Genomic DNA, 25,360 nt, shown 5'->3' on the forward strand with positions numbered 1-25,360 from the left:
AATACTGGAGTGCCAACAAAGCTACTGTTTAGTGTCATTTCTGGTTGTATTTTGTGATGTGGACACTTGTTGGATTGCATGAATTTGATGAAACGTTATTTTTGCAAAATTTATTATTCCTGACAGTTTATTTTACAAGATTTTTTGAGATTTTGAAAATTTGCTTCTGCCAAAATTGTTAAGGCCAAATAATCTTTCACTGCATAATGCATTTCTGCCTGAAAACATAATGCATTTCACAATTCCTAATTAAGTACCATCATGTGCAATTTTAGGCCCGGATCCTGCAATGAGTTCTGTGTGGCTAGCTTCCTGCATCCTTCTGAATCAACCACTGGGGCTCTGCAACACTGCAAGGATTTGCTTGGGCAGAAATCATTGCAGGGTGAGGGCCTTGGTGTGTACAGAGTAATGGAGTATCACACAGACAATCACATGTACATTCATACACATACACACTCCAGATCAGTTTGGAATAGAAGAGTCCAATGTCAAATGCATTTAGATGCCATCTCCGGAATTGGCACAGGGATCAGTGCCAAGTCCTGCCTAGATGGAACATGAGCTGCTGCCAGATCTTTCCACTGTGCAAGACCAGATTAAAGTAGCTCGCAGTTGCTTTGAGAATGCTCTTACTCAGCATAACTGGGATCTGCGTGACTGGGAATTCTGAGTGCTCAGTTGGAAATACAGACCTATCCTACCTTGTGCTGCCAATATCCCACATCTAATTTGAGTTTCTGGCCAATGTGTGGGCTATTTCTTATTTTGTCTGAACCATTTGGTGTATCCCTAATGAACTGTGTAATTTTTCAAGTCACAATGCTCAGCTACTCACTTGGGCATGTGTTATACAGAACATCTGGATATCTTTTTACTGATATGGTAGAACTAGAGATATTTCAGAGAAAAGTAGTAAAAGGGCTGTGAGATACTGGTGAATACAGCCAGGGTCATAGTACTGCACGTAAAAATGTTTGGTCTCAATATATTTTGGTACCCTAAGTCTCAGTCCTGTGTCTCAGAGGGTTCAATCTAACATCCATTAAAATCAATGAAAAGACTCCTGTTGACCTCAGTGGGCATTGGCTCAAGCCCTTATTCCTTTTCATTTTAAAGCTTCCATTAACGCAGATAGTTGTCTTTTCAAAAACCTAATATGACTTTTTTACCAGGTGTTAAGGAAATAATTTGCTCTGCTTATGACTATAACATCCCTTTCTTCAGACATACAGCTGGGTTTTCTGAATTATATATGATGGGTCTTCAAATATACTCAGGAAACTAAAACCGGACCTTGCAGTTCTGAGAAAATATTTTCAACATAAAGTCACCTTAAAAAAACTCATTCTCTTATGATTCATCTTCATCTACTAAAAGTGCCTCCCAAACATACTTCATCCAAGAGCGTTCTCTATTTATCAATTCAGACTGACTTGACAAAGACATCCCCAATCCTCCAATGATTTCTTACTGAGAACCTCCTGATCTCTGCAAGCATCTAGTGAGAGCTGTAATAAACCACCCCCACAGTAACCTTGACTCTTGGTACTGAAATTCCAAATGACAGCAGCCAGAATGTTTCAATATTCAATCTTACATATGGCAGTAATTTTTCATGGAGTGTCCTCCATGGTGGTACCTTATTTTAATTTAATCTATATTATGGATCTGCACTGTTGCCCATCACCATAGTATTTGAGACATAGCATCTCCTTTCTTGGGCAGACACCTTTCCAATCAATGTCACATTTGGTGCAACGGGCATGACTTGTTTTTTTTGGGGTTTCTCTTAGAAGTATTGCAGGAGCCAGAGTAAGACTGAGGAACTCCCGTAAATAGGGGTGCTCACTGAATTGATCATCAGTCCACATTCTGCCATTACTTATCTGACCCATACAGAAAGGGAGTGCAATGTGCTACCATTGAGCCCAACGCTGCTCAAGCAGGGCAGGCTAGTTCAGGGCAGCCGACAAGGGTGATGGGACAGCAAGGGAGGAACTGGCCATTCCCCTGAGTTGGATCATTGACGTTCTTGGTGAGGTGGTGATTAGGTCAGTAGTCTGCCTGCAACGGAAGTATTGTGGGGGCTGATCTATGTTTCTCCCCCTGCATGTTGTTCTTAAGTAAGTTGTTTCACGTGCTCAGGCCAGGCAAGGCCCATAGCTGCTGGGGACAAAGGCCAGAGTGGGACTCAGGGGGCTGGAGTAGCCGACACAGCACCCAGGATTGGCCAGGTAGGAATCGGGGTGAACAGGAGGAGGAGGTAGGAATCGGGGTGATCAGGTTGGGGCTAGGAGCTCCTACTACTGGCAAGAGACATGCTAACTCTGGGACCCCCCCCCACCCTCCTGAGTCTCAGTAGCTCCCCTCATCACTCCATGCAGAGCACCCACCTCGACCCCTGACTTCCTCCCGCTCCCTCCGACTCTGCCCACTCCCTGTGCTTAGTATGGTTTTTAGTACATTTAGGTCTCACTGTGTACCTCTGCCCCACCCCCATTCAAAGTGGGCTTCTGCCACACTTCTGGGGAGTGGGGGAGTGTTAAAGGAAGTAGCTCTCCTTCGTGTGTGTGTGTGAGTTTCTAGATCACTGGTTCCACCTCCTTGGCCATGTTCATTCTAGCACTAGATGATGCTGAGTTTCTGTGCAGAAATGTCACTTGCATAAATATTTGAGATGCTGAACCAGAGTCAGTAACTAAATCATGAGGAGCTTGGGGGTTGGGTTTTTAATGTTAATTGTTAAAAAGCAAACATAATACTGTTACGATCAAATGTCTGTGCTTGTCAAAAAAACAGCACATGATCAGAGCTCTGTGTTTACAGAAACCCAGCATGGGCACTCCAGGGCTCAACTGTTCACCAATAGGTGCAGTGTAAGCATGATCATGATTCATCTGAGTACTGGCAAAATTCCATACTGTATGAAATCTTTTTCTAAAAAATGAATTGAAATTCCCTGTTGATTGCTGAAATGCCTGTGACATTACCCAGGGTACAATCTGGACTGTTAGAGTTGCGTTCCCTCAATTCCCCAATCTGGAGTGCCTTTTTCACTTATTTACTATGAGAACAACCACTCCCGATACTGCTCACACACAGCCTCTAGCGTGCAAAATCATTGAGTTACATGACTGCTCTGGTCAGTCACTTGTGAATTCCATACAGGGCAATACAAGCAAGTTCCCAGTTCATAGAATCATAGACTTTAAGGTCAGAAGGGACCATTATGATCGTCTAGTCTGACCTTCTGCACAATGCAGGCCACAGAATCTCACCCACCCACTCCTGTAACAAACCTCTAACCTATGTCTGAGCTATTGAAGTCCTCAAATCATGGTTTAAAGACTTCGAGCTGTAGAGAATCCTCCAGCAAGTGACCCGTGCCCCACGCTACAGAGGAAGGCAAAAAATCCCCAGGGCCTCTGCCAATCTGCCCTGGAGAAAAATTCCTTCCCGACCCCAAATATGGCAATCAGCTAAACCCTGAGCATGTGGGCAAGACTCACCAGCCAGCCACCCAGGAAAGAATTCTCTGTAGTAACTCAGATCGCACCCCATCTAACATCCCATCAGAGGCCATTGGGCATATCTACTGCTAATAGTTGAAGATCAATTCATTGCCAAAATTAGGCTATCCCAAGGCTATCCCATCATATAATCCCTCTCATAAACTTATCAAGCTTAGTCTTGAAGCCAGATATGTCTTTTGCCCCCACTGCTTCGCTTGGAAGGCTGTTCCAGAACTTCACTCCTCTGATGGTTAGAAACCTTTGTCTAATTTCAAGTCTAAACTTCCCAATGACCAGTTTATATCCATTTGTTTTTGTGTCCACATTGGTACTGAGCTTAAATAATTCCTCTCCCTCTCCGGTATTTATCCCTCTGATATATTTATAGAGAGCAATCATTATCTCCCCTCAGCCTTCTTTTAGTTAGGCTAAACAAGCCAAGCTCTTTGAGTCTCCTTTCATAAGACAGGTTTTCCATTCCTCGGATCATCTTAGTAGCCCTTCTCTGTACCTGTTCCAGTTTGAATTCATCTTTCTTAAACATGGGAGACCAGAACTGCACACAATATTCCAGATGAGGTCTCACCAGTGCCTTGTATAACAGTACTAACACCTCCTTATCTCTACTGGAAATACCTCACCTGATGCATCCCAAGACCGCATTAGCTTTTTTCATGGCCATATCATATTGGCTGCTCATAGTCATCCTGTGATCAACCAATACTCCGAGGTCCTTCTCCTCCTCTGTTACTTCCAAGTGATGCGTCCCCAGTTTATAACAAAAAGTCTTGTTATTAATCCCTAAATGCATGACCTTGCACTTTTCACGATTAAATTTCATCCTGTTACTATTACTCCAGTTTACAAGAATTTCCTGAATGATATACCGGTCCTCCTCTGTATTCGCAGTACCTCCCAGCTTCGTGTCATCCGCAAACTTTATTAGCACATTCCCACTTCTTGTGCCAAGGTCAGTAATAAAAAGATTACATAAGATTTTTTCCCAAAACCGATCTCTGAGGAACTCCACTAGTAACCTCCTTCCAGCCTGAGAGTTCACCTTTCAGTGTGACCCATTTTAGTCTCCCCTTCAGCCAGTTCCTTATCCACCTTTCAATTTTCATATTGATCCCTATGTTTTCCAATTTAGCTAATAATTCCCCATGTGGAACCGTATCAAATGCCTTACTGAAATCGAGGTAAATTAGATCCACTGCATTTCCTTTGTCTAAAAAAAATCTGTTACCTTCTCAAAGAAGGAGATCGGGTTGGTTTAACATGATCTATGTTTTGTAAAACCATGTTGTATTTTGTCCCAATTACCATTTACCTCAATGTCCTTAACTACTTCTCCTTCAAAATTTTTTCCAAGACTTCGCATACTACAGAATGTCAAACTAACAGGCCTGTAGTTACCCGGATCACTTCTTTTTCATTTCTTAAAAATAGGAACTATGTTAGCAATTCTCCAGTCATACGGTACAACCCCTGAGTTTACAGATTCATTAAAAATTTTTGCTAATGGGCTTGCAATTTCATGTGCCAGTTCCTTTAAAATTCTTGGATGATGATTATCTGCGCCCCCCAATTTAGTCCCATTAAGCTGTTCAAGTTTGGCTTCTACCTCGAATGTGGTAATATTTACCTCTATATCCTCCTTCCCATTTGTCGTCCTAACATTTTCCTTAAGCTCCTCATTAGCCTCATTAAAGACTGAGGTAAAGTATTTGTTTAGATATTGGGCCATGCCTAGATTATCCTTAACTTGCACTCCATCCTCGGTGTTAAGCGGTCCCACTTCTTCTTTTTGGTTGTTTCTTCTTCTTTATATGGCTATAGAACCTTTTACTATTGGTTTTAATTTCCTTTGCAAGGTCCAACTCTACTTGACTTTTATCCCATCTCACTTTATCCCTACATGTTCTGACCTCACTTTCCTCACTGATCCCTCCCATCTTCCACTCCTTGTAGGCTTTCTGCTTTTTCTTAATCACCTTTCCAAGGCACTTGCTCATCCAGCTTGGTCTACAACTCCTGCCTATGAATTTTTTCCCTCTTCTTAGGATGCAGGCTTCTGATAGTTTCTGCAACTTTGACTTGAAGTAATTCCAGGCCTCCTCCGCCTTTAGATCCACAAGTTCTTCAGTCCAATCCACTTCCCTAACTAATTATCTTATTTTTTTAAAGTTAGCTCTTTTGAAATCAAAAACCCTAGTCACAGATCTATTTTTTTTATCCTTCCATTTAGTTAGAACTGAATTAGCTCATGATCGCTCGAACCAAGGTTGTCCCCTACAACCATTTCTTCTATGAGGTCCTCACTACTCACCAAAACCAAATCTAAAATGGGAACCCCTCTTGTTGGTTCAGCAACTACTTGGTGAAGGAATCCATCAGCTATCACATGTAGGAAAATCTGAGCCCTATTATTATTACTAGCACTTGTCCTCCAGTCTGTATCTGGGAAGTTAAAGCCTCCCATGATCACACAATTCCCATTAGTATTTACTTCATTAAAAACATTAAAGAGGTTTAATATCCCTTCCAATCCTGATATTCTATGATTCTATGATCTATATCCAGATTAGATCCGAGCAGTCTATAGCACACCCCAAGCACTAGCCCAGGGGAGTCTCTAGTAGCTTTCTTCCCCAATGCGATTTTTGCCCAGACAGACTCTGTCTTATCCATTCCATCGCTTCTTATTTCTTTACATTCTACCTCATCATTGATATACAATGCTACTCCACCACCTTTGACTTAATTTCTGTCTTTTCTAAACAACATGTACCCTTCAATACCTGGTTTCAGAGTAGCAGCCATGATCGTCTGTATCCATAAAAAGAAAAGGAGTTCTTGTGGCACCTTAGAGACTAACAAATTTATTAGAGCATAAGCTTTCGTGAGCTACAACTCGCTTCATCGGATGCATATCGATGAAGTGAGCTGTAACTCACGAAAGCTTATGCTCTAATAAATTGGTTAGTCTCTAAGGTGCCACAAGTACTCCTTCAATACCTGTAGTCCAGTCACAACTACTATTCTACCATGTTTCTGTTCTCCCTATAATATCTGGTTTCATTTCCTGCACCAGTAGCTCTAGTTCCTCCTATTTGTTACCTAGGCTCCTTGCACTGGTGTACAAACATCTTAATTTTTGCTGTTTGGCCTCGCTCACATTCTTCACCCAATTAGGCACAAACATTCCATCGCCAGTATCACCTGTTAGACTGGTATCTACACTACCCTTCCTCCTTATGTCCATTCTCCTACCCACTGCTGTATCCTTTCTTACTTCGTTTTCTTCCCTTTCAAAGTTAAAATCCGGCATGGAGATTACCTGGACATCTCCCAACCATCTCCCCCAGATTCCTAGTTTAAAGCTCTCTTGATCAGTTGTGCCATCCTCCATCCTAGAAGTCTGTTTCCCTCCTTACTCAGGTGAAGTCCATCCCGAGAGAACAGTCCTCTGTCCATGAATGCTTCCCAGTGGCCATGCATCCCAAAGCCCTCCTTATAGCACCAGTGCCTGAGCCATCTGTTGAGCATCATAATCTTGCCACACCTTTGTCGCCCTTCTCTTGGAACCAGCAAAATCTCACTGAAGATCACCTGAGCCTCAATTTCCTTAAGCATCTTCCCCAGCCTGGCATAGTCTCCCTTGATACGTTCCAGTGAGAGTCTAGCCGTATAATTTGTTCTCACATGAAGGACAATCAGTGGATTCTTTCCCACTCCCGTTAGGATCCTCTTCAGCCTCAGATCCACATCTTGTATCTCAGCACCCGGCAGACAGCACACCCTTCTGTTCTCTGGATCAGCTCTTGTTACAGGCCTGTCTATCCTTCTCAGTAAGGAGTCCCCAATCACGTAGACTTGCCTTTTCCTGGCGATGGTGCAATTCTCCAGTCTATCCCCTGTTCCCTCTGGCTGCAAGTCCTCTCGATTCCTATTGTCCCTTGCAACCCTCTGCAAGCCATCCAGTATCCAGCCTCTTTTCCTCCCACAGGACTCCCACTCAAACTCCCCTGTTTACAGCTCTCTTTGCTGGCTCCTGTGCTGCTGCAGCTGTGCAGTTCCAGACCTTCCCCAGAAATGTGCCTCTTGTACTGCCCAGATCTCTCTTTCTGGACAATACAAGCTCATAGAAAGTCTGTCATTTCATCAATGGAAAATGATATGCACCAGCCCTGTTATCTCAAGTGGAAGTTCCCAAACACTTCAATTCAAACACACACTGATTTAGATAAAACAATAAAACAAGTTTTACTAACTTCAGATTTTAAGTGCTTACAAGTCATGAGGTACAAAGTCAGAATTGGTTACAAAGAAAATAAAAGATAATACCCAAATTAATACCTAATTTTGCATGCTAAATGGATTCAAAGCAAAGATTTCAACTTGCGTTATGCTTACAGCAGTCTGAACTATCTAACAAGCCTCACAGCCAGGACCCCTCCTCCAGTGCAATGATGCTTATTTTGTCTTTCAAGTGTTGTAGCCCCTGTGAGTAGAGAAGGAGGGAGGGGGAGAGAGGTATATTTGGAGGTGACTGTTTCTGATTCTTCTACCCTTCTCTTTTCTTTGATTATCTCCAGCGGAGGTTCAGGTGACAGCAAGTTTGTTTCATTGTCAATATGTAAAGTTCTTGCTCACACCCTTTTTCCTGCCAAAGAATGGCTAGTTAACCAGGTGATAGTTCATGATTGTCCATTTGATTATGCTGATACCTGGCCCAGGTGTCAGTATGTCTTTTGTCTTTGAAGAACTGGTTTGGCCTGCCTTTCTAACTCTGGAACATGTTACAGAAATGTTATGCAGTAGAATCTTATAACTTTACATACAAAGTCAATACACATATGTCATAAATATAAAGGGAAGGGTAAACCCCTTTGAAATCCCTCCTGGCCAGGGGAAAGCTCCTCTCACCTGTAAAGGGTTAAGAAGCTAAAAGTAACCTCGCTGGCACCTGACCAAAATGACCAATGAGGAGACAAGATACTTTCAAAAGCTGGGAGGAGGGAGAGAAACAAAGGGTCTGTGGGTCTGTCTATATTCTGTCTTTGCCGGGGACAGACCAGGAATGGAGTCTTAGAACTTTTAGTAAGTAATCTAGCTAGGTATGTGTTAGATTATGATTTCTTTAAATGGCTGAGAAAAGAACTGTGCTGAATAGAATAACTATTTCTGTCTGTGTATCTTTTTTTGTAACTTAAGGTTTTGCCTTGAGGGGTTCTCTATGTTTTGAATCTAATTACCCTGTAAGGTATCTACCATCCTGATTTTACAGGGGGGATTTCTTTATTTCTATTTACTTCTATTTTTATTAAAAGTCTTCTTGTAAGAAAACTGAATGCTTTTTCATTGTTCTCAGATCCAAGGGTTTGGGTCTGTGGTCACCTATGCAAATTGGTGAGACTTTTTATCCAACATTTCCCAGGAAAGGGGGGGTGCAAGTGTTGGGAGGATTGTTCATTGTTCTTAAGATCCAAGGGTCTGGGTCTGTAGTCACCTAGGCAAATTGGTGAGGCTTTTTACCAAACCTTGTCCAGGAAGTGGGGTGCAAGGTTTTGGGAAGTATTTTGGGGGGGAAAGACGTGTCCAAACAGCTCTTCCCCAATAACCAGTATTAGTTTGGTGGTGGTAGCGGCCAATCCAAGGACAAAGGGTGGAATATTTTGTACCTTGGGGAAGTTTTGACCCAAGCTGGTAAAGATAAGCTTAGGAGGTTTTTCATGCAGGTCCCCACATCTGTACCCTAGAGTTCAGAGTGGGGGAGGAACCTTGACAACATATTTTACCAGGACAATAATGTTCAGCAGATTATGAGTTTTCAAATGATACCTCACAAGGCATTCTTTGTCCAAAATTTATTATAGTTTTGTAAAAAGGATGACAAGTCTGTCACAATGGCTATTTTATTTTATTTTTTTTTTAAAATGTAAATAGCAATGTACAGTTCTGTAGCCTTGTCTGCCTTGGAGAATCACCTGGATTCTAGCAGTCATTGGCCAGCCACTGATGGTGTTTGCACTGGTGCTTCTACGAGTGTCAAGAAGGCAAGCCACAGTTTGCACTGGTGGAATTTACCCTTGTTTCAAGGAAGTGTACGGCAGGCTATAGCAGTGTCTGGCTCTAGGTTGCTGGAACTGGGGCAAATTGCCATTTTAGCCAGTGCTTGGGTTGAGGCACATTGGCAGGACACAGTTCCACAACTTTCACTGCTATGCTCTTGCTGCGCCTTTGATGTGGGTGAACAGAGATCTTTAACCTCTGGGACTGTTAATCCTGAACCTTTTCCAAACACTCATTTACACACAAACATTTTCTCAAAAGAAAGAGATGTAATTAATAGAATAGAAATGGTATAGTTTTATAGCGTAGTGAAAAGGTTGTAGTCAGGATTTTAATTTCTACTATGTTGTTTTAATGCAAAATATCCCATGCTATTGGGAACTTTTTAACAATCCTCCTCTTTGATTGTAGGTGCATTTTAGCTTGCAGTCTAAAGCAGGCGCCAATACAGAATGTCAATTTCTAGTTACAAGGAAATTGTTACTAGTCCCCTAGATCATTTGCAGCCTGATAACTAAACTGTCTTCCTCAAAGAGGTTAGACAAATATAACTAAACAATGAATACCCCAACGGCACATCACAAGTGTGTACACAAACACAGTAAAGAGAAGGAAACACACAATCCATATTGTTGACATCTACAATATGTTGGAAAAAATCCCATCTGATAGTTTAGATGTTGTCTGATCCAGCTCCACCGAATTAAATCTTGCATTGACTTCATGGATGCAGATTCAATGTGCCTAGTCTTATTGAAATCTATCAGAGTTTTGCCACTGACTTCAATGGCAGCTGAAATATGAGGTATAATATTCATCTGGGAGTGTAAGGATGATGAAAGTCTTTCCATGCCATTTAATTTTAGAAGAGGATTCCATGGGCTGGGCAGCTGGGTTGGAGTGTTGTTGGAGAGTCTACAGCATCTACCCACCATACATGCTGTAGAAAAGATCTCCCTCACTAGCATGGAAGGCTATCTGGAGATAAGCTCAAGGGTATTCATAAGGGAAGGAGCTTAGATCTGGATTTATAATGATCTGGTGGCCCCAGTACCCATGCAAATAGTGTGGAAGATCTGCAGATGCTACTCCAACATGTAGGCTGCAATAGTGATGGATTCCACATTCCCAGATATCTTCCACCTGTATAGGGCCTGATCCAAAGCCCACTGACCTCAGCGTGGGTCTTTCCATTGATTTCAATGGGCCTTAGATCAGGCCAATAAAGCCCAGATTTTTATGTTTTATGCAGGTGAGCAGAGTTCACACTATATGACGATGTTCATGGTAAAGTGAATGACAGTAACACTAAAATCAAGCAAGCTTTCACATGGTTTTAGAGTTCATAATGATTTTTTCCTGGAGACATAAAAATAAACTAGATAACGCATCAGAGCAAAATGCAATGCACCGTATTGGGGGATGGTTTTGGAACAACAGAAGAATAAAGTAAAATCCAGGGACAAAGCTGGACAGTGATGTGAACATGCTGGGGAACTGTCTTGTGAAAACATAACTCTTTTTTTACAGACAGACAAATCTGTCATGGAAAGGAAATGTAAAGAAAATTATTACATCATGCAATACAGGCTGTAGTTACCATAGGAATAAGGAGTCAGAAGAGGTAGTGAAATTTATTTTAAAGGGGACTGTATAAATCATACAAAGCCTTTTGACTTGTTTTACACCCTGGATACTAAATCTTTACTATAAAAACATCCTGTGGAAATTGTAATATCCTTTTCTTTTTTAGATAGAAGAATCAGCAATGTTCCATTTTTAAAGTATTACTGAAGTATTGGTGAGTTACTTTTTCCTTGTTTCTTTCTAAAAAGATAAACACCAGAAGACAAATTCATTTCTGGTGTTACTACATTCATTTTACACTATGGATTAATTTAGTCTGTGATCGTAATAGTTTCTGATTAGGACCTTAGGTGTTTTTAAATTATTAAGTACGTAATTGTGCAATCATTTTGCACGCAGGGTTATGATAAAGAAGGTAATTGAACATGCAAATGGACAGTTCTGGCCATTTGTACATGCAATTGCATGTACAGTTGTAGTAATTTGCATGCACAAATTAGGTGCACGATTGCATGTCTAACTGTTTTAAAAAACAAGCTTTTGCTGTTTAGTATTTGCCATTTAGAGTGTTTTTCAGACTTGAAGCTTTCCTGTGATGAATAACAATCCCTGAAATAAATTGTGTGCATAAAATATATGCAAAACTAAACAGACAAGAGACACACATTAACTTAATAAAAGGACAGCATTTGTCAAGCAAACTAAAATAGCTGTTGCCACTTTAATTCTTCTACATTTATTTAAGTAGACTAAGCACTTCTAAAAAAATCTATAGCAATTCTGAATGAAAGGGAAAGGAATTCTGAATCTGTAGCTGAGTATAGTGGATTCTGTAGCTCATCTGTGGCAGTCAAGACTTGGAATCCCCACAGAATGAATTGCTAGCTGACCTACTCCAGAAATATCTGGCTTTTCACAAATCTGTTGACATGAAGTCATTCACTTTCTCCCTCTCTTGGATGTATGGGGTTGGGGGACTGGGAAGGAAGGGAAAAAAAGAGAAAAACCCATGTTTCTGGTTTGTCTTTCTACTGAAGCTACTACTACATACTTTCTACTTTGGAGAATGTTTATGTTACATATGCTCTACAGTGATGCTTCTGTATATTTTAACTTCATCACTTAAGTCTCCCTAATAATATGGCAAAGGAAGGATTTCTTTGTCTTTGAAGGGTGTTTAAAAATTGTAGCAAATTCCTATTGGCCAATCAGTTGGACTGATGATGGAATCTGGTAGACTGAAAAATATTATGTAACAAGATTTCATCCAATCAGAAACCTGTGCATATATTAATGTCTATAATATAAACTTCACTTTTATGCATAACATATTTTTTAATAAGTTGAGGCATGTAACAAATCTACTCTCTAAATCCACCAGAATACAGTGTTTCAATAACAGTAGAATGAGCGATTGCCCATGTCTTGGACCACTATCCATCCCACAAAATGATTACATTTACATCATTAAGTATTTGGTATAATTGGAATAAACCACAGTTACAGGATAAATGTTGTCTTCTCTGAAAATAAACATCCCTGCTTCTCCTTAATGTTTATTGAAATTGATAGTTATAAATTACATAATGGCCAAATAAATTTTTTTAAAAACATGTTGTTTAAAAAACAAAACAAAAAATCCAAAAATATTCACTCTGAACATGGGGCCTCATGTGCCAAGTTTTAGCTTGAAGTACTTATTTTTCAGCCAAATTTTTAGAGGCCCCTGAATGTTTGGGTGTATGATAGAAACAGCTGCTCAGCTGTAACTATAATTATAGTGGTGCAGTTGCGCTCTTCCATTTTATACATAAAATGCCCCAATAGGAGTAAAACCGTCAATAGTAAGGAGCTTGCTGGAGAGAGCAATAAAATAATGTTCAACTAAACCATTTAAAAGATTTGATCATTCACTGAAGCTCAATGGCAACTAGAAAAAGGCACACAAAAGAAAAGTACTGAAAGCTTAACCATGCTGAAGACACAGAACTAACTGCCCCTCATTAGATTGTGTCAGGCAAAAGTATAACCAGACTCCTCAAAAGAGAGGAGGGGAATTTGGGGTAGGTATCTTCCATACTAGTAAAAACATTCTTGAGTAAAGTGGAGAAAACTCTCCTTCCACTAAACGTTGTTTCTGCTCCGTTTCTGTACGGACTGTGATATTTAAACAAACTTCAGAGAATGGCTAGGAAGAATGAAAATGCAGTGAAGGGAAATCACACTGATCATAGGAACACTAGTAAAAAGACAGAACCTCTTCCAGAAGTGAAATCAAAAGCTGCATAATCAAGTGTACATTTAAAAAAAAAAGGGGGGGGGGGAAGGAAGGCAGGGAAGCAGACCCATTCATCTAGTCACATTTTCCCTTCTGTCAGTGCAGCAAGCAAACTGTCCAGTACTATAAATCCATATTGTACACATGAACACCTCTACTCTTTTTGGAAAAGTGCTAGAGAGTCTGATTCCTGAGCAAGGAGAGTGAAGCTTCAGGTCCAATTTCTGCTCTCATTTAATTGTAGAGTAACACCACTGACGTTGGGGGAATATGCTGGAGCTACACTAGTGTATCTGAGTTCAGAATCTGAGCCTCAGCGTTAAGATAAAGAGCCAAAATATCCAGAAGTTAAAAGAACTACAGAGCATTAAAGGCAAGAATTAGACTCCCATGTGCAATCCTTTGTAGTCCTTATTTTGGACCTGATTCAATAGAGGATCCCTATTCAGGAACTTAGCACTGAAACAGGAAGCACTTAGGTACATGTTTATGTTCCATTGACTTAAGTGGAATTGAAGCATATGATTAAAGTTAAACGTATACTTAAATGCTTCCTGCACTGGATAGGACTTAAGCACGTAATTCAGTGCTTTCCTGAACTGGGGCCTACTCTTGTCTTAGGCAAAAGAGCCACTGAAGCAGAGGCAACGCATGAGGGAGGTATGCAGGGTCACATGCCCCTCCTCCTCCGGATTTGCTACTTGGCTTGTACTGAGCACGCTCAGTAACACTTCTAAAGCCGGCTGCATTCACTCTGCCCCCATGCTATCGACAGGCACTGCTCATCTCTGCACTGATGTCAGTAAGACAAACATGGTGGGTTAAGGGCAACAGCGTGAAATCTTGGCCCCATTAAAGTCAATGGTAAACCTCCCACTGGCTTCAGTGGGGCCCGGATTTCACCCATAGCATTAAAGTCTAGAAAATCTTGATGGCAGTTTTACCTGAATAAGAACTGAGCAGAGACTGCAAGACTGGACCTCTAGTCTATAAAACTGTGTTCTTTATTCCTTTTAAAACCCTTTAAAAATCTCTAATGAGTGTGGAAGGAAGCCAACAGCAATTATGCCGGGCAGAGAAAGGATGGTCTTGCGATTGAAGTTCCAGTTGGGATGCTGGAGATTTGTGTTTAATTCCCCGCTCTACCACAGGCTCCCTCTGTGACTTTTACCAAGTCACTTAACTTGTCTGTGCATTAGATTCCACCTCTGTAATAGCAGAATAATAATTATTTTCTCCCATCCTTTTGTTTGATTTGGCTATTTAGATTGCAAGCTCTCCAGGGCAAAGACTGCCTAACACAGTGGGGTCCTGTTCTTGGTTGGGGCGTCTAGCTGCTACTATAATACAAATAATAATTAAAATAGGCTAATATTATGTATGCAGGAATGAAGGCAGAGGAGACATTAGTTATTTTTGCTTGGGACATTAGTCAGTGCTTGAACCTAGGTCTTCAGAAATTAAAGGCTAGTGCACTAACCAATCTTTTTTTTTTTTTTTTTTTTTTAATCTTTTTCAGTTTAATGGAACTGGTAAATGGTTATTAGGTAATTTAAAAGATCATATAAAAGCCATTCTTTAAAGGCCCCAATCTACCTATTAAGTTAGAATCTAATTTTATCTCAACTGGCTTTTTACAATGTTACACTGTTCCTGAGGGATTCCAGATTCACTTTAATGGTCTGAATAAGTATAGATGTTTTCCACCATACATGCCATGTTATTTGCACTTCTGGTGAAGGGGTGGAATTATACGGACAAATTCCTGATTAGCATCATTTTAATCAAAGTAATGTGAGCCATCTTAATTGTCACTCTCCATCAATTGGTTACCACAAGGCACCCATATGTCTCACCATCCAGAGGCAGCCTGGTGCCCCTACACATTTGTTTATTTTAATTGTGATTTATGATTCCTACAATGGCACGTGGGGAGTGTGCAACAGGTGCTGGAGAAAGAGGAAGTTATTAATATTCATTAATAGTGGTAATATGCTGAGTGCTGTACAAGATCCCAATAAAGGCCCTGATTCATATGTTTAGCTTTATGCATGAGATTTGTCCCTCCTCAATGGCACTAATCCAGTGCATAATGTCAAGCACGTGCTCAAGAATTCACAGGATCAGGGTCAAACACTGCTTCTGCCCTATGCAGTGAACAACCCAAAAACTTGTGCCCATGATACAACACAAAGGCTTTTCTGAGAGCTCTATATTTTTCATGATTATCAGGAATTGTAGGTCCCATGACTGTTTTGACAAAATTTATAATGACAACAATAGTAACAATAGTACCGTGTACTTACTTAGTGCCTTTCCTCTGAGGAACTCAAAATACTTTGCAAATGTTTAGTCTTTTAGTACTCCTATGAAGTAGGTAAGCATTGTTATTTCCATTTTAGCAGTGAGTGCAGTGAAGAACAGAACAACAAGAACAATTATCAGCAGTTTTTAAAATGTTTTGTCCCTTCTACACAGGTCAGCGTACCTGGAATGATTTGTTATCCATTCCCCAAATGACTCTCTCCCCCTCCCCCCGCCCATTTACCAGTGTAAATATGCCTATTGTGATCTCACTCCTAAATCCTTTATATGGTAAGCAATAGCCTTCTGAAACCGACTTTCCCCACCTCTCTCTTAGGCACTGCTCATGGAAACATGTATCCTCAGATACTTCAAAATGTCCAGGTGGAACTGTGGACAGCATGACTGCAATGCCAGGCACAGCATCTTACCTTTCTTCCTTCATTTTAAGACCGTGAGTTTGCAATTTTATTATCTGCTACTAAATGAGGCATAAAGTTTCCACCTTACTGTCTGATCATCATGTACGCCCAGAAAGAAATCCTCTCTCAAATAGAAAAGGAGTACTTGTGGCACCTTATAGACTAACAAATTTATTTGAGCATAAGCTTTCGTGAGCTACTTGATCGGATGCATTCAGTGGACTGCTGAATTGGAATTAATTTGCAAACTGGATACAATTAACTTAGGCTTGAATTGAGACTGGGAGTGGATGGGTCATTACACAAAGTAAAACTATTTCCCCATGTTTATTCCCCCCCTCTCCACCCTCCACTGTTCCTCAGACATTCTTGTCAACTGCTGGAAATGGCCCACCTTGATTATCACTACAAAAGGTTTTTTTCCCCCACTCTCCTGCTGGTAATAGCTCACCTTAAGTGATCACTCTTGTTACAGTGTGTGTGGTAACACCAATTGTTTCATGTTCTCTATCTACATAAATCTCCCCACTGCATTTTCCACTGAATGCATCCGATGAAGTGAGCTGTAGCTCACGAAAGCTTATGCTCAAATAAATTTGTTAGTCTCTAAGGTGCCACAAGTACTCCTTTTCTTTTTGCAAATACAGACTAACACGGCTGGTACTCTGAAACCTCTCTCAAATGTTCAGTTTGAAATAGTTCCTTAAAAACCCAACCTCTGAGGCTAGAACATGTAGTATCTCTGGAAGAATTTGAACTGTAGATAATTATTTCTCTACGCTACCTTGGTTTTAAAAAGCATTACCTGATGCTAGTTGAGCTGAGGACCTCAGAAGACTGAGTTAACAGCTGTAAGTGTTGTGGCAGTAGCTAGCAAATACCCTCTCTACCCAGGAATCTCTAAAGAGCATCAGCTCAGAAGGCTGCATCTAAGCAGTTTCTAATGAGTACACAGAAACATTCTGAAAAGGAACTGGATGATTCAGAGTATTTGTAATAAGAGCTAAAGATTTTGAGCTTAGGTCTCTGTTCAAATCCAGGCAGGACCAGTAGTGACTGAAATCTATTACACAAGCTGTATAAAAAACTTTTGAAACACTCCATGAAATTACTTGGAATTCAAGGCTGTTATGACTTCAAAAATGGGCTCAATTTTGCTAAATTTCATTTTTTTAAATGAAGTCCATTTTCAGTGAAAATGGGTCTATTCTCTGAACAAAAACAGCTTTCACATCGGAACATCCAATAGTTAACTTTTCACATGGTTTTTGATATGAAAATAGCAGTTTCATCAAATTTGCAAAAGAGGTGGATTTTGAAGGTACAAAACTCACAGAAAACAAAATAGCAACAATATTCATGAGGAATTCTGTGACTTGTGCAATGTGAATTGTACACAGTTCAGGCTGTTAGCACTGGTTGTTTTTTTGGCCTATGGGGAATGAATTTGTATCCTTAGTCCAGCTCCCAGAGGAAAGGTCTGTGTCACTGAAACCACCACAACATTTAATACGACAGCTGGCAGCCTTAGCAGAAATACTAGAGAATGGATGAATCAAATTAGTTCAATTTCCATCTCAGTCCCAGCGGGAATCCCCCTAGGTTAGTGTGGATGCACACTGGCAGGATGGGGAAGGCACAAAGCAACAACTTATAGGACTGCTACCCATGCAATACTTGATCTGTGGATAAAGAGAGATCATCTTTTGCCAGGACTTTCAGTTTGGGACCATTCAGATACACTAAGGTGGTTCCAATCCAGCAAAACACTTTAGCACATTCAGTAAGCATGTGAGTGACTTTAATATTAAACACATGCTTTGCTGGGTTAGGGCCTAAATTTGCATCAATTAATGAATAGCTATTAAAGTGCCAACAAAATAAATATTTATACTTTTGAGGAGTGTGTTTCTAAAATGCCTGCATGAAATTACATATGCAAAATGTATTATTGTTATTCATATCATGGTAGCATCTAGATACCCCTACTACATATACATAGTAGGAAATAGTCCTTGCATGAATTGCTTATGATCTAAAATGGCAACAGAGAAAATGTGACATAGCAAACAGGCAGAGAGTGGTAAAGTGATTTCACTAATATCACATATCAGGTCTGTAACAGAGCCAGGACTGGGAAAAAATGCCAAATCTGTGACAAATTTAATCAAGTTGAAGTCCAGTGTTTGTCTAGAGAGGAGAAAAACAAATCCAAAGTACACTCAGTAACTGAGGAGAGCAATAGTGAGTATGAGGACTTGAGGACTTATTACCAGATCTGTCTAAAGCCAGACTTTTTACCATCTGCCTTGTAAAAAAATGGATTCCAGCACATCAAACTGACTGAGGTATCCAGTTACTTGACAACACCTAACAGGAGTGGAAGGACCAACAAGAACAAGCAGCCCAGGAAGTAAAGGAGATGACTGGGAAGGCTTCTATTTTGAAATATCACTATGCAAAGGAGACCCCTGAGGCTGCAATGTGATCCATGCAGGATGGGTTTCGGGGCTACCATTCTGCAAGGGGGACAACCTGTTGCTTTCATAAACAGAGCATTGTCCATGACAGAGAGGGGCTATGCTCAAATTGAAAAAGAGTTGTTAGCAATACCCTTTGGAATGGAGAATTTCACCAATACACTTACGTTTGCACCATAGACATACAATGTGACAGTAAACCTCCCTAAGCCATTTGGAAAGAGCCATTAATCAATGCACCAAAGTGCTTACAGCAGATGTACCTCTGCAGTTGCATCATCCACATACAGACGAAGTATTGCCCGGCCACAGATTTGGTGTTGGTTGGTTTTGAGGGACACTCCAGTACCTGTCCAAACCCATCAAGGAGGGATCCATAGACACTGAGATGGAGGCAATAAGTATGGTACAGTATTTACCTATTTCAGAAGAAAGGCTGAGAGAGATACAGAGCCAGACGGAACGCTGCAGACACTGAAACTCATGATCCTACAGGGATGGCCAGCGACAAGAGACCAAGTACTTAGAGTGAGAACACCATTCTTTCAGATAAGAGATGAGTTGTGCACAGAGAATAGCATTATATTTTGGGGAGAGAGCAGTTATTCCCAAGAGCTGGAATGAGGTTATTCACAAAGTTCGTTCATTACATCTGGGAACTGAAGGTTGCTTAAGGCAAGCCAGATAGACTATATAATGGCAAGGAATGAATGAGCAATTAAGGACGTTCATGGAAAAAGTGTGATGAATGCAGATCCTGGGAAGACGGTCAACCAAAAGAGACCCTTTGGCAATGGAATACTGGATACCACCCGTTCAGATAACGGTCCACAGTTTGTTTCAAGAGAGTTCCAGAACTTCAGTAAAGACTGAGATTTTGATCACACAACATCTTCACTGCAGTATCCTCAAAGCAACTGCAAAGTGGAATCAGCAGTAAAAAAACAAACAAACACCAAAGACAAAAATCTAAAACGGTTGAAAAAAGCAAAAACAGCAGAGGTGAAAGATCTGCCAGATCTGGAGCTAGGTGACGAAGTGCATACACAGCCATTAACAAAACAGGATAAGGTTTGGCACAAAGTTATAGTGGTACAACCAGGAAACCAAAGATCATATCAAGTGCAAATGGACAATGGACAGACAATGAGGCAAAACCATAGGCACCTTAGGAAAATACAAGAAACCTCTAAGGACAGGACGGACAACACAACTTAGGGTTCTACAGCAGGAGAGTCCCAAGCCAAAATGTTAGAAGTGGACAATGTCAGGGGCATACCACAGGACAGACAGGAGGAAGAAGATGTTTTGAGGGACACTCCAGCAACTTGAAGCCTAGAGACTGTGGCTGACCAGATGGGAGGAAGACCACATCAGGGAGGCTACAATGAACCACAAAATTTCAGTGGAGGGTGGATTATTAAAAGACCTGCTCACTTGAGGGATTTTGTGTGATGGACTTTCAAGTTGTTACAATTTTATAACTAGACAAACTGATGAACGCAGTAACTGCAAGAATAGTCAGCCTCTGAAAGGAATATTAGATTATCAGTTATTTCTGGTGTGTTTTATTGTTTTAAAAGAGAAGGGGTGACAATATGAAAGTGTTAGCACACGCTTTCTGGCATCATACTGTTTCCTGGAGTGAACTGTTTGGAAGCAACAACTCCTGGAGAACTGTGTGGGAAGCCATGAGGCTGAAGAAGCCGTGTTGTAAGCAGCCACAATAAAGCTGGAGATTTTTAATTAACCCAGTATCAGCGTGGGATCTTAGGGTGAACCAGACACAACAAAGCATAAACCGTGTCCTACCAACTGAACTCTAGATTCATAGAAGTATGTAGTTACGTAAACCCCAGATTAACTTAAGTCCCAATTTTAGGCTGCACAGCAATTCACAAAACTCTTGCTGAACACTGTAGTTTTCTAAACTCGGTGCCAACATTTTTGCAGTAAAAAGGTTCTTACATGTCTGTTTCTGCCTCTGAGCATGTGCACTGCTACCTTACTGTAAGCACCCAGATGCCTAATCTCCCATCTATACCCCACAGCAATTCACAAACCAGGGGAATATAAGTGTTGACCTGCTTAACTCGTGTGTGGGGCCAAATCCAGTAGGCGTGCTCACTGGCTGCCTACCGAATGGGGTCCCTCAGGCAAGTTCACCCAAAATAGCTGGGGGTTGAGGACCTGCTTCATACCTTTCAGCCCAGTGGTTAGGGTATTCATCTGGGATGTGGGACACCCCTAGTTCAAGTCTCCCCTACACCTGATGAGAAGAAGGAATTTGAATAGCAATCTGCCACCCTTCAGGTGAGTGCTGTAACCAGTGGGCTATGGGATATTCTGGTATGGGGCTTCCTCAGCCTCTTCTGTTAAAGCTGTTCAACTGTGGCTAAACACTTAGTATTTGCAGTGTTGTAACTGTGGTTGTCCCAGGATATTAGTGAGATGAGGTGAGTGAAGAAATATTCAGACCTGCAAGGCCAGCCCCAGACCAAATGGTGCCTCAGGCAGGGAATGTCTTCAGCATTCCCCCTCCATTTGTTAAACTTTTGAATACATTATTTTTTATTGCATTTATAGCCCATTTCATGACTTTGATGCATGATTTGCATGTCATCAAACATTTGTAAGCATGGCAAAAGAAGTAACAGTATTTCTTTTATATTGTTGCGTAGATAGGGGTTCGATAGATATATCTTGCATTTCATTAAAGATGTCCTTTTATTAGTTGCTATTTACACACTTCAAGTCTTAAAACACAAGCAGGCTTTCCCAATTACAGAATAAAGCAAGGTTCACAATATGGCAGCTGGGCTCTCACTTCACTTCAGTTTGTTCTTATATCTCACTGACTGACGGCAATGCCCCACCGCTTATATACCCGTGTGGGGATGGCTGACAACATTCTAGGAGGTTCAAGCAAAATGTAGTTCTCAGAAAGTCTGGAAGGTTCTATGAGATTCTACAAAGGTCCAGAATGTTCTAGGAGGTTAGTGAAAAATGAATCCATATACAGAATAACAAACATTTTACTTCAAACATTCTATTTCCCTTTTGTCGCCTACAACAAAAACAGCCCCCAAGCCTGACACTCCAGGCAGTTGCCTATGTAGTCTTCCCTAATTCTGGCCCTGCAGACTTGAAGAAGAGCTCTGTGTAGGTCAAAACTTCTCTTTAACCAACAGAAGTGGGTTCAATAGAAGATTTTACCTCACCCACCTTGTCTCTCTTGAGTCATTGGAGCAGAGGACGGGATCCTGAGTCTCCATATCCTGCAAGAGTTATAAGTTATAGAGTCATTCTCATGTTGATCCATACCTGCTTCCGGTACTGGGAGGTGGGAAAGTGGAATAATGCTCTTCCACCTCATGTGTGCTGAATGGAGGGTAGCTCTAGTGCACCTCAGAATCTAGCCCTTGAAATCTATTTTAAGTGAGTGATTCCAAAATACAATACTGCTGTCTAGAACGGGTATTTTGGAGGGTAAACATATTATCTGTATCTTAGCAATTTTTAAAAAGGTATGTCAGTAATTTTTGCACAGTCTGACAGTTACAGTCTGCATTCATAAGGAGCAAAAGAGGACATTGAAGTTCAGTCACTAAATCATTTGAGCTTCTCGTAATTCACCAAACCATAGAGATCATGTCTGCCCTTAAAATCATATGGCATATTGTAAGTTTTTTTTTCTAACATTTTGCACAAAGCAGAACCATCCAGCAACCCTCCAGAACATGTTCCAATTCTGCAGGCATTCATCTAATTGCAACATCTTATTTCAAAATGTACAAATGGCTTAGAAATATTGCAAACTCAAGTTTATCTAATGTTAAGCAAGCAAGTTTGAAAAAATCATTTGCTCATACTAATAGACTATAATCCCAAGAGTATACATATTCTTCTTCTTAGAAAATAGAACTGGGAATGCCATATTTCTAAACTACTTTAGCAATATAGTATAAAACAACTTGTGCAATAGTGTAAGCTATCTAAAAATTAGAAATGTTGAACCAAAGAAACAATCTTTGTTTACACATCATGTTGTACTTAATCACATTAGTCTCAAATATGCCTTGATGATTTTTGTACTTAAGATGCCGCTATTGTTTATTTTTCAATTTCTTCATTAATGCCGGATTCATACAGAATTCGGCATATTTTGCTGAGGTGCTGGCATATATTTTATTGTAAAAATGTAATCATGGTTGTCAATTATAAAACTGATTGCATTATATCTCTAAGGCACTTCTGCTTCACATCATTTAGAAGAAAAAGAGGTCTTTAAATCAATCTTACAAGTAGCATCTTGCACAGAAAAATAAAATTAACATCCAGTTCATTCATTACTTATACTAACATTAAAAGTATACAGTGATTGACAAAAGCTACCTGCTGTGACAATAGTGTAGTTGCTAATTACAGACAAAGATATGATTCTGATGGGTCATAGCTTGATAAACAAAAAGATCATCATGTGTTTCACAGGAGCTTCCAGCTCTCCATTATGTGTATTGAGATTTGTTTTCATGTGGCATAATGTTTTACTGTATAAGTTTGGTAGGGCTGTGTAAAAGAGTCCTTGGAGGCCAGGTGGCCTACTGGGTAGCACATCCAGTTTCTAGTCTCTTTTCCCTGTGGGAAGGGCTTTCAGTCTAGTTCCTAACCCTTGAGTGTTGCCTAGCTTCACCTTAAGGGTTTCAACAACCTTGCCCTCTCCTTACTAGAGAAGGAGTGGGTGGGAATGACTCTTATGCCCCTCCTGCAACAAGGGCAAGTGGTAGGGGAGCCCGGGCCATCCCCCTCCACCGGGCTCTGACAGTCATCAGTGTCTGGTACCTTGGAATTTCCTCAGAGTTACCTCCCTGGGTCACTTCTTACCCTCTGTCTCTCCCCATGTCTCCAAGTCCAACATAAGATAGGAAAAGACAAGACAACTAAACCTTCAGCACCTACTGGGCTCAAGAAGGCAGTCTTCTTCACAAGGAGGCTTTTTTGGCACCCTTGCTCTGAAGCCCTCAGGGTAAGTCTATCTTCCTCCTCTTTCTGAGCTAAATTTTGCTCCCTTTTCAGCTTCCTCTGCAGGTCTGGAGGGGCAGGGCTAGCTGGGTCCAGTATTATCCTTTAACTCCTTCAGGTTAAGTGTGGGGTTTGTACACCCCATCACAGGCTGCTTCATCTATGAGTGATAATGGTTATACAGGTCATCCTAAATGAGTGGAAGTAATATCTGCATGCCATGATACATCATCATGCATTCTGTACCAGCATTATGCCAGGTACTACACAGAAAATCCAGTTTAGAACTATTTTAGGGGTGTTTTCTATTTTACTTTGTTGGAACCACTTCTTTCATCCTCCCTAACGTCTTTGTGAGTTCTACTGAGCATGGTTCACAGGGAGAAAAATATTAAGCCTCTAAAATGACCCGTACATAAAGATGTCTCAGCTTTAAAATCTGAACTCTGAGGACCTTCAAGAGCTAGTCAGCACTATGTGTCTGGTTGGGAATCTTCACTTTTCAGTGCTCTGAATCTTCTGTGTCTAGCTTTCAGGATTACAAATGGTCAGAATTTACACACATCACTGACCTAGGACTGAATATTGCCCACCCTATGCCTCAGGCAAGGGTAATTTTTGGGTGTGTGGGAGGGGGCAGGACAGGGGGTCCTAGAGTAGGGTAGAGACGAAAATATTATTGTGCCAGGTTGACTTAAAAAAAAAAAAAAGACTGAAACGGTGGTGGAGTATGGCATGTAAGAAGTATCCCAAGGGAAACAGATTAGTGGGCAGTGCAGGGAGGTAGTCAAAAGTATAAGATGAATGCAATTTATTACATGATATATATTACATGGATATTACCACCCCATGTGGTATTTATTTATGAGTACATACCTATTACATTCACTTCGAAATGACATATGATAAAATCCTGAAGGTAGGAACCCATGTTCAGTCTCTCTTCAGACTGTTACTGCTAACTTCCATCTGTCACTTGACAGCTTTTTTTGCAGCTTAAGTTCAATTTTAGAATTTTTTTCTCTTTCTTATATCTGATATTTTTAACCTCAGTTATGTAGTTCTCTGTTGTGTTTCATTTCACCTAATGGCCAAAAGCAGACATGCTGATCTTGAATCAAAGATCTAAAGAGATAGTGAGGACTGACCTCTGATTTGTGACATCATCCATTACTCCATTTAAACTTGTATACTCACCACACTTCTGGCTCTATGGACCAAATGAGAAAGAAAACGAAAATGAGAATGTTATCATATGGCCTCTTGAAAAGGTTTCCAGGTAATCATATATCAAAGTCCTAGAGAAACCACGCTGGCAGAATAAACTGAGCTGGTGTTAGATTCAGGCTATGTCTACACTACACAGCTTTTAGCAACACAGCTGTGTCGCTAGAGCCATGCTGCTAAAAGCTACGCAGTGTAGCCACTGCTTGTCGGCCTTCCTGCTGACAAGGAACTTCCAACCCCAAGGAGCGGTGTTAGCGTTGTTGGTAGGCGAGCGCTCCTGCTGACAAAGAGATGTTCACACTGGCGCTTGTCATCAGCAAAACTTTTGTCTTTCGGGTGTATGTTGTGGTTTTTTTTTAACACTTCTGAAAGACAAAAGTTTTGTAATTCAGTTACCAGTGTAGACATAACCTCAGAGTTGTCACATTGCAGTGTCGTTAATGGCTCTGT

The sequence above is a fragment of the Lepidochelys kempii genome, chromosome 10, assembly GCF_965140265.1.
Source record: "Lepidochelys kempii isolate rLepKem1 chromosome 10, rLepKem1.hap2, whole genome shotgun sequence".
Classification (NCBI taxonomy): Eukaryota; Metazoa; Chordata; order Testudines; family Cheloniidae; genus Lepidochelys; species Lepidochelys kempii.